We start from the raw sequence: 16,250 nt of genomic DNA, 5'->3' as shown, positions 1-16,250 counted from the left end.
TTGATGGTAATATACTCACTAAAGTGGAGGCAAAAAATTAGTGTCATAAATTTCACCCTGTGCAATTCTACGCTACATATATACTTCCTCTTTACACTGATTAGAGACCTTCTTGACCAATTCTTCCTTTTGTCCATCTCGCTTGCCTTGTTATGCTTTGACTTGTCCTTTTCCCGACTCTACTAACTGTTTGACATGTAGATACTAGCATGTTGCAGAGACATTTGCATGCCGCAATAGCATCCCACGAATCTGACAGTTTGAAGGTTGTTATTTCAGTGTTACACCTGCGCTTGGGAGATGCACTCGCCAATTAGAGTGGTTAACTTTTTTCCCTTTGCAATATATATACACACACACACACACATATACACATATACATATACACTTATACATATATGTATATACATACATATACATATATATGTATATGTATGTATATACATATATGTATAAGTGTATATGTATATGTGTATATATATATATAAATATATGTATATAAATAGATATATATGTATATGTATGTATATGTATGTATATGTATGTATATGTATACATATATATACATATATATGCATACACATATGTACCTACATACATACATACATACATATATACATACATATATATATATATATAAATACATATATATATATATATATATATATATATATATATATATATAGATATATATATATATATATATATATACATATATATGTATGTATGTATGTATGTATGTATGTATGTATATATATATATATGTATGTATGTATGTATATATATATATATATGGGTAAGTGCACCAAGATGGTGTGCAAAAAAGTGCACAACCTCTAAAAAAAATGTCTAAAATATACTAACATGAACAAGTTATTTTAAAATTTAAATAACTCATTCATGTTAAGGATCGGTCACCAAGTCTCAATCCAAGCTAAAATATGTTCGTGTTTTTAAATGTAAAAAACACGTACGAGTTTTTAAAAAAATCTTGATCATGTTTTTCAAAAAATAAAAGAATGTACGGGTTTTTGAAAATAAAAAACATGTACACGTTATGTTTAGTACGTTTTTTTTCTTACATAAAATTAGACTAGAAACGTCGATTTATATGCAATGCATTTATCATTCCCTTAATTTTTTCGCCAGGCTATATAGATAAAATATAACATTTGTATAAAATACAACTTATACTTTAAGTTATATTTTATGTATCTATTGTTAGGACGTTTAAGAGTGGTTTTACCTCTATAGGAGTTATAATGTAGATTCTAGTTTTTAGAGGATCATATAAAATTTCAGACCTAGTCAAATTTTAGTAATCAACATGCTCCTATTATCATTCTTTAGCTCTATATCTCACTCTCTTTGTCTTTCCCAAACTCTATACCTATCTCTCTCCCTCTCTTATCTCTCTCAATACTCTCTCCCCTTTCTACCTTTCATTCCTTCCTTAACCCCATTTCTATCCTTGACTCCTTCCCTTTCTCTTCATCTCTATCATTCTCTTATTATTTCTGTCCCCTCCCTCTCCATTCTCTTGGTTACTACCTATCCCTTATATCCTCTCTCTCCCTATATCTAGGTCTCTCCCTCCCTCCCTATTCAACTCAATACTTCTCCCTCCCTATATTATTACCCACCTCTCTCTCATCTAGGTTTCTCACCTATCTAATTATCCACCCTCTATCTCCACCTTTCTCTCTCTTCCCCCTTACCCCTATCCATTTATGAACTCTCTCCCTCTTTTCTCTCTCTCTCCAAACCTATCTATCTCATAATTCCCTAGGTCTTTGACTCCATCCATGCCTACCTCTCCATACATCCCCTCTTACTCATCTCTTTGCTCTTTTATCTATTCTCTCTCTCCATTTTCTAGGTCATCACCTCTCCCTCTTTTTTTCTCTACCTCCCTCTCTCAAATTTTTAGGTTTCTCCCTCATTTCCTTTCCACCTCTATGCTTCTCTATCCATGTCCCATTAGGCACCTGTCTCTATGCCCTCTATCTATCTCTCCCCTCTCTCTCCAATCTAGGTATTTAACCTCTCACTCACCCTCTAGATTTCTCATCTTTCTATCTATCCCCTCTCTAGTTCTCTCCCTTAGTCTCCAACTCTCTCTCCATCACATATTACCCATCTCCATTTATGAACTCTTTCCTTCTCTTATCTCTCTTGTCACCTATTTATCTACCATAAACTCTAGACTTGTCACTCTCCCTCTATTCTCTATATTTCTTCTCTCTCACCTCTTTAGGTCTCTCCTATTTCTCTCCCTCTCTCTCTCTCACCTTCCCTCCTTATCTCTATATCTATCCTTCCCTCCCTTGATCTCTCTTCTCCTCCTAGTGTTTCTCTCCACTCTCTCTTTTCTCTCTTGATCACTACCTACCCCTCCCAACCTCTCTCCTTACATATTTTTATCCTTCCCTCCATCTTTACCTCTCTACCACTCCCTATTTGTATTATTACCCACCTCTCTCTCCCCCTCTATCTTTTCACCCTTGGTATCTCACCTCTCTCTTCCTAGGCTCTAGATCAATCGCCTCTATATATCCCTCTCCTCTCTAATTCTTTCCTCTCGACCTCCTTAACTCTCTTTATCTCTTTGTGAACTTATCTATCTTACTTTCTTCTCTCTCTTCATCACCTATCTACCTCTTACCTCTCTTCATCTCAATCACTCCCTACATGCCTCTCCCTATATTCTTGGCTCTCTCTTTCTCTTTACTCTTTCCTCTCTCCTCTTATTTCTTCCTCCCCTCTCTATATCATCACCTCTCTCTCCTCTTAGGACCCCATATGACCCCTAACAACACCATATGACCCCTTAGGACACCATATAATTGTTTTGGACACCATATGACCCCTTTTAACATCCTAGTACACAACATGACCCCTTAGGACACCATATAATCACTTTGGACACCATATGACCCCTTTATCATCCTAGTACAAAACATGACCCCTTAGGACACCATACGACCCCTTTTAACATCCTCGTACATGACATGACCCCTTAGGACACCATATGACCACTTAGGACAATATGATGTCCTAAGGACTCATATGGTGTCCTAAGGACTCATATGGTGTTCTAACACATGTGTGGCCCCTTAGGACCCCATATGACCCCTTAGGACACCATATGACCCCCTAGGACACCATATGAACCTTTTTTAACATCCTTGTATGTACGACATGACCCCTTAGGAACCGATATGTCCCTTAATGGCGCCATGTGACTCCTCACGACATCATATGACCCATTTTGACATCCTAGTACACGATATGATTCCTTAGGACACTATATGACCCCTTATGACCAAATGATGTCCCAATGGGTCATATGGTGTCCTATGGGGTCATATGGTGTTCTAATATATTTGTGGCCCCTTAGGACCACATATGACCCCTAATGACACCATATGACCCCTTAGGACCATATGATGTCCTCATGGGTCATATAGTGTTCTAACATGTGTGTGGCCCCTTAGGACCCCATATGACCCCTAACAACACCATATGACCCCTTAGAACCATATGTCGTCCTAATGGGTCATATGGTGTTGTAAATGGTCATATGGTGTTCTAACACATGTGTAGCCCCTTAGGACCCCAAATGACCGCTAACGACACCATATGACCCCTTAGAATACCATATGACCTCTAACGACACCATATGACCCCTTAGGCCACTATATGGCCCTCAAGACACCATATGACTCCTAAGGACACCATATGACCCCTTAGGGCCCCATATGACTCCTTGAGACACCATATGATCTATTTTGCATTGATCTTAACACTCAAGACCTGTATATTAGCTATTGATTGCATGCCACCAAAAATGTTTGGTAATAAAAGCCTAAGAAGCCACAACCAAAGCTCTACATTGAGCATTACTAATCCCAAATCCCCATCAATTGTTGCAATGCTCATTCCTTGGTCACTCAAACCAACACCTTAGAATCGATTGCCAAGACACTAAGACCACTCCTAAATACCAAAAAGATGTCAAACTCTTGAACCACAAAACACTATGAAACAATCACTACTTTCTCACATACACTACCAAACAATATGTGTATGAAATAAAATTACAAAACCAAAAGAAAAAGTAAACCCCAGCTTCAAACTTCGTATTAAACTACAATTTAATAATTGGTTGACATTTGAATGAAACCATATTTTCTTCGAAATATTAACTTCAATTAACATCTCTAATGTGAATATCTCAAGGATGATATGCTCGTTCAAGGTCAATACGATGAGAAATTTTATTGACTGACATGCTTATCCCTTATGATAAGATTTTAAGGCAGGGTACGTATGAATCTGCAATAGATTACAATAAAATATCAGTATGTTTACTAAACTAACCACGTGTCCTTCTAGATGCCAGAAATCCTCCTATAATTACAAAGTTTTCCATAATATTGGCTAAAGACTCGTAGATTGTTTAAATTGTGAGTAATTTAAAGGATTGTATTTTTCATCTCTTAGATGTGTAGCAGAATCTGAATTAAGATTCACAGCTGAAACCTAAGAACAGTCATGGTAGCACTGTAAGTATAACCAATCCATTCTATTTTATTATGCTCAATGCTCGTGCAAACATTCATTTTCTCAATTTCAACTTATGTTTTTGTGCGATCAAATAGTGAACATTAGTTTCATTACATTGCACTGATGTGCGTCCTCTAGTTCTCAGTTCTAAATCAGAGCCCCCTCCATTGTTTGATGGAGCCACTAGGTAAAGCTTGCATGACAATCAGTTTTTGGTTTGATTAATAAGATTTCAATATATGCATGTTTTATTTAGGGTTTACTTCAAATGTAACCGTCAAACCAGTTTTTGTAGACTCTATATGAGTTATGTGTGTTCCTTCGCCTAGCGTGGTTGGGTTGCCAGAAATTACAAGGTGGTTTGGTTTTTGTTTGGCTTCTCTATTTATCTATTTCTTCTAGAACATGTAGATTATGATTGATTAACCTTCAAATAAAAAAATATGCATGGTTTGTATGATATTCAGCTGGTCCCAATAGATCTGTAGGACAAGCCTACTTAGTACAAGGAAAAAGTTTATCCTCCTGGTTCAGTGGGCTACTTATATGCTTTTTCATTGTTAATCTATATTTTCGTTGCCATGTACTAAGGAAGGGATTTCAGAGCTGTAACTCACATTTCATATGTTTGGTTGCATTGAAATTAGCCTATTTTGGACATTTAGCATTCCTGTTTTGTGACAAGTACAATTAACTCCTTGGATTCAGAGAAGACAATTATGCAATTATATTTTATTTCAAATATGTATATTCTACAAGGCATGTCTTGGGGTAATACAGGAATGTAATATATTTCATTTGTTTTTCAGGTTCCAGCTCTTGAACACAATGGTAAAGTCACAGGAGAGAGTTTGGATTTTCTTGAATACACTAAAAATAATTTTAAAGGACCCAAACTCATCCCAACGGTACACATGATGTCTTTGACTATTTGATATGTTTTCAGGGTCAATGCAAGATGAGTCCACTTTTTGGTCAAAAAGTTGAAGTGTTTTCCTGATTTTCAGGTTTGGAGATTGAATCTTGGAAAAAGTCAGTAATATAAAAGATAGCCCTCTGAGTCTACTTTCCAAATATGTAATTTATTTTAATACCCACATAATAAAAAATAACTTTTTGAATTGAGTTCTAAAAACTATGTTTTAAAAATGGTTGTTTCAGGACCATACCATGCATGTGTATGACCCACTCTTTTCGACACAATTAAAATTATTTTCTCAAACCGTTTTGGGAAATTATTTGTAACACACTAAAAATTGATGAGGATATTTTTTTGTATTTTTTTCTTAAATATTTTTTTAATTAATTTTTTAATGACCGTAATTATCTTTTTTAAAAATTTGACATTTACGTCCCACATAATTTGATGTAAACTTAACATTTTTTTATTTTTATTTTTAAATAAAAAAGAATTTTGTGTGGATTGATGACATATATTTGATTTTTCAAATTTCATTAAAACAAAAAAGTTATTAAATTAACAAAATTAGTTAATATTTCAAGTTTATGGACCCGATTTAGTATAAATTAAATAAAAAATAGTTAAAATAATCAATTTTTAAATTTTTTTACATATTTAGAATCTAGACAGTATAATTTGAAATGGGTTTTAATTTCGTATAAAAATTCTCTAATTAGATGCACGTAAACTATTTCAGAAGTTCATATTTGTGCTTTCTTTTATGGAGATTTGAATTTGTAGGTCCATGTCTTAGCTATGGCCATCTCAGGCCTATCTCAGACCTAATCCTGAGGCAAGTGGCGGGCTGTGGAATCAACTTCCACATAACGGACCCCTGTTTTAAAAACGGAGGCCCGTTCCTAAAATTAACATTATTGTCCAAAAATGACAAAATGCGTCCCAAAAAAATGGGTAAAATCGGATTTAAAAATGGGGACCCGTTTTTTAAAAACGGGACTCCATTTCGTTTTCAATCAAACAGGGGCCCGTTTCATTTTGCCTCGAACCCCCGTTACTTTTTACCTCAAGGGCCCGAAGCAAAAAAGGGCCCCCGTTTCTATGAGTGCGTTTTCCAATGCGTGGACTTCCGCCAATTTGTGACCCATTACCTTGCACTTACCCTTCATTAATACTCAATGGTTATGTAGATAGGTTTATTAATAACTTATATTTAGATTGTTGAAGTGTTTGATGACATTTTAGGGATTATGTTTTAAGATTATTTACTTTTATATTATTTTTTTCTATTTAAAAGATTGTTTCTAAAATCATTGTGTATGTTTTTAATTGATGTTTCAATATGATCTAAAAAATCAATTTTTCTAGAAATAATCTTTTAAATACTACATGAACAATAGAAAAACCCATGTTAATTTTAAATTTCATGCGTTCTGCTCTGCTAGTTGGCGAAAATGTGAAACTCCTATAAAGCGAACTTGTCAAGGTTTTCGGCGGGGGGATGCAGACAGGTGTTTGCCACATGCCCGAGGAGCATCTCTGTCTTCAGTCCGCCGTGTAAGAAAAACCCTGCAAGAGATTTTACTATTTCAAACGAAAGGAGGGTTTCGGTTAACAGAGAGGGCAATTTTGGGAAAAATGATGTAATTAGGGCAAAAAATGCCGAAGCCTTGTCGCTACCCTCCGACGGAAATTGGCAAGTATTTCGCTCGAAAAAAGCCAAGAGGAAGATGGGCAAACGAAGAGAAATATCTGTAAATTTCGATTGGCCCAAACACACAGCCAAAAACCATTCTCCGGCTTCTGGGGCTAATCTGGTGCCGCTCAGAAAAATAAGAGTTTTTGAGCCAAAACCTAAAATAAGGCAGAGGCGAATTTGTAATATCCCTGCTTATCTGATGGAACCCCAATTCAATTTATATAGCAAGTGTGGGGTTTTTGCAAAATGGACTGGTTTTGGAGAAGATACAAAAAGGATTATCGATTGGTGGATGGCCCTATATCCGGGACAGGTAAGTATCACTATCCTGGAAAATAATTTTCTTGCAATTTTGTGTGATAATCAAAATACAAGGAATGATATTCTTCATGGTAAGGTAAAACTGTATAAAGGTTATGGTTTTTTTTTATGTGAATGGATGCCGAATTTTGACCCACACTCACTGAATTTAAATAAATGCCCAAGATGGATTAACCTGGGCAATTTACCAGTCGAATATTTGGATTTTAAAATCATAGAATACATAGGGGAACATTTTGGGTCTTTTTTGGGCTGTGAAGGATTAGAAAGAGAGGTTGTAAACAAGAACATCAAAATCTTAGTAGAATCTGACATTAAATACCCGGACTTAGATCCCATCATGTTAGTATCAAACAGGGGGGAGTGGTGCATTCATCCCACCTTCTATGATGGGATCATAAATGAAACTGATATAAGGCTAAAATCATGCACAGCACTGGTTAAATGTATTGATCAAAAGGAAAACCCTCTTTCAGACCAGTATGAAAAAATCACATCAAATTCATCCCCTGTACATGCTAACTACCCTCCAGAGGCTAACACAGATGAAAATAAACACAATAATTCCAGTAATATTAGTGATCTTGATAAAATAATAGATGAGGCAAATGCTATAAAAGAAGAAGCCTTAGTGGAGATGTCAAAAAGAATCTCCGATTCGGTGGATTCATTGAATTCTCCATCTGAAACAAAATCAGTCGAAAACCTGGGACAAGATAATGAGGCAGATCAAGAAGAAATGTCTTCTAGAATGGCTGTTGTTCTAGAGGTATTCAATAATAATGTAGATGAAAATCTTTCTCCGGAAGAGGAAGATGAGAAGAGGTTTCTAATTCAGGAGCTTCTGGCTTCTATGGATGAGGAAGAAAATAATGAGAATAGGGTAGGAGAGACCATCCCTCTACCTGTCAATGACTACACAGTAGCTTAGTCCCAGCTGGGAGAGGATGAAGGAGAAGGAGTGATAGTTCCCCGGCAAACCTTAGGAATAAAAAACATATATGACGGGAAAAACTTTCCTGACTGCGCTAAAGAAGCTAAAAGTAGAGGCAGAAAATCTTTGAGCGAATTAAGGTTGCGGGATGGAAATGCAAAAGACCAAGGCAAATTAACAGCCTTCTTTGATGCTGGGAAGGGGAAGGGCCTTCCCACGGCCCAATGAAAATCTCTTCGTGGAATGTTAGGGGCATGAATGCCCCTAACAAACAGCGTCTAATTAGACGCAACATTATAAAATAGAAACATGACATCGTTCTCATACAAGAAACTAAATTGGCCCAGGTAGAAGTTGAGGCTTTTAAAAGGAAATTAGGTCTTCTTAGCTGTGAATTTGTGGAAGCCAAGGGTGCCTCTGGTGGATTAGGTATCATTTGGAATCCGCGTAGTATATTATTTTGTCCAATAGCAGGAAACAGAAACTGGCTATTGGGAAAGGTAATAAGCAAACACAACAATCTCTCATTTACCCTAATTAACATTTATGGCCCGATTCTGGATGCTGGGAAATGCAGAGTTTGGTCGGAAATCTCGTTTATGATGGGGCTAGATCCCTCTTCCCCTGTTATTCTAGGAGGGGACTTCAATGCTATCCTAAATTTATCAGAAAAAAAGGGTGGTATTCGTAGGGAACCGCAGTCCTTAAAAGACTTTAGAGAGTGGGTAGCACATAACAATCTGATAGATATAGAAACTAGTAATGGAGTGTATACCTGGTACAATAGAAGATCAAGCTTTACACAAATCGCTGAGAGATTAGATAGATTCCTTTTTAGAGGGAATTTGAGTGATCTAGCGGTTAACCTCTCAGCTTCGTTACTCCCATCTTCAGGATCTGACCATTATCCTGTCATCCTCTATATTGAGGGAGAGGCTACACTGAGGTGTTGTCCCTTTAAGTTTGAAAAAATGTGGATGCAAAATCCGGATTTCTATGATCTCGTATCCAGGTGGTGGTATGAGGTTAACTTTCAGGGATCAAAAATGTTTTGCCTTGTAAATAAACTAAAACATCTCAAAAGCAAGTTGCTGAAATGGAATAATGAAGTCTTCGGTAACATTTTTGAAACCAAAATTTCATTAGAAAAAGAAATCGCAGACCTAAATGAAAAAGTGTTTAGACTAGGAATGGATTAGGATAGCTTCCTCAAAGAAAAGGAGCTCCTCGCGAAATATGAGGATACGTTAACAAAAGAAGAAATATTTTGGAAACAGAAATCTAGAGAGAATTGGCTTCAAAATGGGGACAGGAATACTAAGTTCTTCCACAACAGTACAAAAAATAGGAGGAACACTAATAGTATTCACAAGATCATGAGTAATAATGGTATACTTCTGGAAGATCAAAAGGACATAGCTACAGAAGCGGTGAACCATTTTAAAACCCTATTCAGTTCGGAATCTTCCCTTAAAGACGCGAATTTAACTTTGCTTAGGAATATTCCTAAGATCGTAACTGAAAACCAAAACAAAGTGCTTAGCAACAAATTTACAGAATCAGAAGTAAAATTAGCATTGGGGCAACTTAACCCTGATAAAGCACCCGGCCCCGATGGTTTTCCTGCTTGCTTTTTTCAAAAATGCTGGCACATTATTGGTAAGGAGGTGGTGGAAGCATTGGAAGCTGTTAGAAACTCTGGAAGTATTTTAAGGGAGATCAACAATACTTTTATTACTTTGATTCCTAAGAAGGAGGAATCAAGAAACTTTGAAGACTTCCGGCCTATTTCCTTATGTAACACAATCTACAAACTTTTTACTAAAATTTTAGTGAATAGATTGAAGGGCATTCTCCCTTGCATAATTTCAGAGGAACAGACTGGATTCGTTCCAGGTAGATCTATCTTTGATGGCATTATTATCGCTCAAGAAGTCATGCACTCGTTACAACAGAATCGTTCAGCTGCTATGATGATCAAATTAGACATTAAGAAGGCATATGATAAAGTCGATTGGAGATTTTTGTGTAAATGTTTAGAATCCTCTGGTTTTTGTAAACAATGGATCAATTTAATATTCGAATGCATCTCATCTCCCAGGGTATCATTACTTATAAATGGTTCCCCAGCAGGCTTCTTCCAGATATCCAGAGGGATTAGACAAGGAGATCCTTTATCCCCTTTCTTATTTATCATAATGGCAGAGGGCCTTAGGAGAATCATTTCTTGTGCTCGTATGAATCAGATTATTAAAGGTATTAAAATCACTAATGGAATGGAGACGATAACTCACCAGCAGTTTGCTGATGACACAATGCTGATGGGATGTGCGAATAGGACTAAAGCCATGGCTTTCAAAAGGATTCTTGACATTTATGCATTAGCTTCTGGTCAGGAAGTGAACAAGAATAAATCGGAAATCTTCTTCTTCAATACTTCGCAAAACATAGAGACAGATATTTGTAATATCTTAGGGTTTGATAGAGGGAAACTTCCTTGTAAATATTTAGGGATTCCAATGGATAAGGGAAACAATATTATCTCATTATGGAAAGGTATCCTTGAAAAGATGGATCTCAGGTTGAATTCTTGGAAGAACAAATGCCTCTCTTCGGCTGGGAGGATTACATTACTTAAAGCTGTTTTGGCGGCTATTCCGATATATCAAATGTCCTGCCAGCAATTACCTAAAGGAGCTCGGCTAGAGATGGTAAAAAAGATGAGGAAGTTCTTTTGGAATATGGATTCAGACAAAAAGAAATTTGCATTAATTTCTTGGGATAAAATTAGCCAACCTATCAGTTTAGGGGGAGTTGGCATCAAAGATTTGGAGGTACAAAACATGGCTCTGGGGGCGAAGTTAGTCTGGAAAATGTACTCGGAACCAGATCTTAAATGGGTAAGGATCCTTAGAGCTAAATATCTCACTAACTCCAATCCAGATAGTATACTGAGGACGGAAATTTTACCTAAGGGATCCAAAGTTTGGAATTTTATGCTAGAATGTAGAGATGTGATCAGGGATTATCTAACATGGGATATTGCGGAAGGATCTGAGGCACTGTTCTGGGAAGACTCTTGGGGGGGTTATTCAGCCTTAGACAAAATAGGTATAAGCAAAGAAGGTATAGAACATTGCAAATCAATCAGGGGTAGGTTTGTTAAGGATTATATCAAGCTTATCTCCAATGATCCCGCTTTGGGTTGGGAGTGGAAACCCCTTGATGAGCTAAACTTGACAAATGCAGACAAGGAGATCCTCTGGAATAATTTGAGGCATAGACATTTATCATTACATAGTGGGAAAGACAGGATAATATGGGCAGGTAGCTCTTCGGGCATTTATAAAGCCAAAGTAGGATACTCACTTTTAAAACTCAATCGAACTGTAACCAATCCTAATATTCCGATTAGCCTATGCTGGAATAACGTTGGTCTTCCCAAAGCTGGTATCTTCTCATGGGCAGCTTTCCAAAAAAGAATTCTTACCTTAGACTGGTTCTCAAAATTAGGATTCTTGGGACCATCGAGATGCCCTCTATGCGAATCAGAGGAAGAAAATGCGGATCACCTGCTTCTCAACTGTAGTTTCAGTCAGAGATGTTGGGAATGGCTTTGCACAAGCCTTGGATGGCCGACTCCGAGACCTAGGGACATTTCTGAATGGCTGATTAGTTGGCAACCTCCTCACACAAAGGATATTTATCACTTAGTGTGGACAATTGCCTCGGCAATCCTCATATGGGAAATATGGAAGAAGAGAAACAGGCGGATCTTCAAAGAATCAAAATTGAGGGTAGAATCCCTTCTAAATAAGATCGAGGCAACAATTGTGGAAATAATCAATAATAGACTAAGACATACACAGGAAAAGTCTATTAATTTAACCAGATGGGATGAGGTTCTTCGATCTAAATGGATGGGTTTGATAATTCCCCCGTTTATTGGGAAGGGAGGTAAACTGGCTGAGATAGATAGGAAGCTAACAAAATGGGCTCCCCCCCGAAAGGGCTGGGCTAAGCTAAACTTTGATGGTGCTTCTCGTGGGAACCCTGGTGTAGCAGGTATAGGGCGTGCTATTCACCAAGATAACGGAGATCTAATAGCTAGCATTAATAAGCCCATAGGTGTGGCTTCAAATAACATGGCTGAGTTTTCAGCATTGCGGGAGGGACTGATTATAGCTAAATCACTCAAGATTAAATATCTGGAAATTGAAGGTGATTCAACATTAACTATAAATGCAGTCAGGACTAGGGAAGTGTCCAACTGGAGATTGAAAGCGGAATTAAAAAGAATTTTGGATTTGATCAAATACTTTGAGGAAACTTCGGTTAAACATATTTATAGGGAAGGTAATTCTATAGCAGACAAGTTAGCAAATTTAGGGGCAGATGGTAATTCGTCTGTCTTTAGGAAGGATATCCCCTCGGATTAAATTTGGCGACGGCCATGTCATCAATTCATATCACTCCTCTCCAAGTCCTCTCCTAGTCCCTCATGTATAAGTGCTAGGATATGCGGTCACCGTTTCCTTATATCAGCATTTTGGTATACTAAGATTCAGATAAATATATATATATATACATATATATATATATATATGCTCACATATATATATATATGTATATATTTGTAATTAATCCCATATGGATTGAATCATGTTATATGGTGTATTCATATAAATATAAATATATACATATATATATATTCATATATATAGATATATGTATATATATACAATCATATATATATATATATATATATACTCATATATATATATATGTGTGTGTGTGTGTGTGTGTAAATAGAAATACATACAATTACACACACGCATATATATATATATATATATATATATATATATATATATATATATATACAGAAACTATATATATATGAGTATGTATATATAAATATAAAAATATATTCATATCTATCCTTATTCGAACCTTCATATATGCTTGTATAAATCTCTCCCCACCTGTCCCTGTGTGTGGGTGAAAGGGGTGTTTCAGGAGTGTAGAAAGGAGATTGGTAGAAGCCGGGTATTTCTGCTCTGGCACATGCAGGTCTCCCCTCCAATGCAAGTTGTCTGAGTTTATATTGTCCTAGGCAGCGAGGGTATAGACTTCAATAAGGAATATATTATGTCTTCTAATGACAATTAGAGACTGCCAGGCTATGTTGTATTCATGCTAGGGTTACTGGTTTTTTGAATTCTGATATTCAAGTTTCTTTGCATCGGATAGTGATTGATATAAGCCCTGTGTTAAATATGGGACAGATAGATCAGATTTCTGTTTCGTTGGTTGTGTGACAGAAGAGGATTTTATAGAGTATCATAGCATTGGACTTATCTTGGATTTTAGATACCCTTTCTCTACCGGGTGGGGTGCATTCGGGTTATTACAATCTACTGAGAAATGGATGGCATGTCTTTTTTTGTTGTGGTTTTGTGGAGGGAAGTAGAGGTCAGGCCAGGCTTAGTTATGGATACAGATATGTAGAAGGTTCTATTGGATAAGACTCTGTACAGGTCCTTTGCTCTTTTGTTGTTTCACTCCCATCTCCAGGCATATATATTTCTGTGTGCATTTGTATATACTCATGATCCTAGCAGACTCTATGATAATCTCGCATATTGACATATAAATGTACATACATATGCATATGAATTTATTTATGTTTTGGAGTTTCAGATGTCTGCTGTGTTAAAAGTAATTAAGGAACTGTTAGAAATTGATCCTTTCCATTAGTGTAGGCAGAATTGTAGCCTGGATAATCTCTTAAATTGAAACCCAAAAGGTTAAGATGGTTTCAAGCTAAGGGATATCCAGGCTATAATCCTCTTACATAAAATAGAAAAGATGTTATTATTCATTGAATGATTGTTTCAAATTATTATGTTTACTATGCTTCTAACAGTCTGGCAAAGTGAGTTGCAATAAGGTTTTGCAGATTCGGGATACAGGACTAAAGTTAAAGCTCGAAGTATTAGTGGATTCGCCATATTTGTGAAGATGGATCCAACCGGAATGTGTTGCAAGATTTTATGTACAAAAAGAAACTAAAATGTCTAAATAAGACAGACACCATCCTCAGAGGAGGAATTGTAAAAATTTACAGTTGTTTTTATTATCTGATCCCATAAGGGATCTGGGCTAGACCGAAGGTTTTCTTATCTCCATTCTTTCCTACCGGTGCCCACACTGAATGGAGATGTAATACTTTTATAAAAGAAATAAATGTTTGGCTTTGGCCTTTTATCAATCCAAAAAAAAAAAAAATAGAAAAACCCATGTCAATTAATTTATCCCATTTTAAAATCTAAATCACCATATCTAAATGGCTAAGAAAGTCTTAAGAAGTAAAACAACACATATTTTACTTCCAATTTTACTTTACCAAGCTTACAAGAAAATCCTTTTATTACTTTCAGAATTTTTCACCTGAATCCTTAAACACTTATATTCATTGGAATTGTTCAGGAGGCTGAGAAAAAGGAGGTTGCAAATGAACTACTCAAATTTTCAAAAACCATCTACATGGCATTGATCAAGCTAGATGTCGAGGGAGCAGAAGCAGCAGGTAAGAGGAATATTTTTTTCGCAAAAGAGATAATGACAATGAAAACTTTATACGAAGTTCTTCGTTCTTCTGATGGGTAAATTGACCTTTTGTTTAACTCATCCATGGCAACACCTGCTCTTGACTATTTGGAAAATACTCAGGGAAAATTTTCAGATGGACCATTCTTTTTGGGTGAATTCGGTGTGGTAAGCATTAAGTTATTCAGTTTTAAATGTGGGCTCATGAGTCTATTGTATTTACTGTTTGATAAGTGTGAAATGCTACATAAATCTAGGTGGATGTTGCATATGCTAGTCTATTTGAGAGATTTCATATTGTATATCCTGCCTTAAAGAACTATGACATCACAATTGGCCGACCAAAACTATTGAAATTTGAAATGGATTCAGGAAAGGCCAAATTCTTCTATCTCAGCCTCTGTTGTTTCAAGGTGTAAACCTTTTGTTCTATAATCAGTTGTGTGATATAATATACTGGTTTGACTACAGGAAGTGAACAAGATTGATGCATTTATAAAAACAAAGCCTAAACCTGAGGACGTCGTAGAATTATACAAGATACTTGTGGTTAGTAATGTACATTACTAACAAGTCTGAATAAATTTTGGTTGGGCGTTGATTTATTAGGAAAAAAATGCAATAACTTTTCAAATAATTTCGATATTGGAGTTTCAAAGTACTATACTAATCAGTCTTCTCTTCTGCAGGCTGAATTTCATAAATAAATGGAGATTGATGGTTTACAAAGGAACTTCTCTGATACTAGTAATTATTGGATTCAAAGTGGATGCGGAAAGATTTAGCATTCAATTATTCTGTTGCTCTTATGTTCATCATGTGGTGAATTATAAGACTGCAGTCCACAAAAATGTAATAAGGCTTGTGGTTTTATAGTAGTAGAGGTTGTTTTTGGGTATGAATTACGATTTTTATGGTGTGAAACATCTTATTGTGAATGATTGATTTAATATAATAAGTTAGTGTTGTTTTGTTAGATTTTATTTTTTTAAGTTTTTTGGGGGTTTTCTTAATTGTCATTTTATAAAAATCTTTAAAGATATGTTTCGATTTGTACTATTCTTTTTTTTAGTAGATTTATGTGGACTAGTCTATGTTTTTTCATCTTTAAAATTAAAGTATATCTTTTTTTTTAGAACCTCTAAATTTAAACACATGTTTTTATTTTCACTATTTTTTTCATTAGATTAGTGTGG

The 16,250-nt window shown here is 35.9% G+C and overlaps 1 pseudogene; it reads left to right on the top strand.

Annotated features, from left to right (window-relative positions):
* Window positions 1-4,292: 4,292 nt before the first annotated feature.
* LOC131060929 (protein IN2-1 homolog B-like) lies at window positions 4,293-15,761 on the top strand (annotated as a pseudogene).
* The last annotated feature ends 489 nt before the right edge of the window (window positions 15,762-16,250 follow it).

This window comes from Cryptomeria japonica, chromosome 1, assembly GCF_030272615.1.
Source record: "Cryptomeria japonica chromosome 1, Sugi_1.0, whole genome shotgun sequence".
Taxonomy (NCBI): Eukaryota; Viridiplantae; Streptophyta; class Pinopsida; order Cupressales; family Cupressaceae; genus Cryptomeria; species Cryptomeria japonica.
This window is presented reverse-complemented; position numbering and strand designations above follow the sequence as displayed.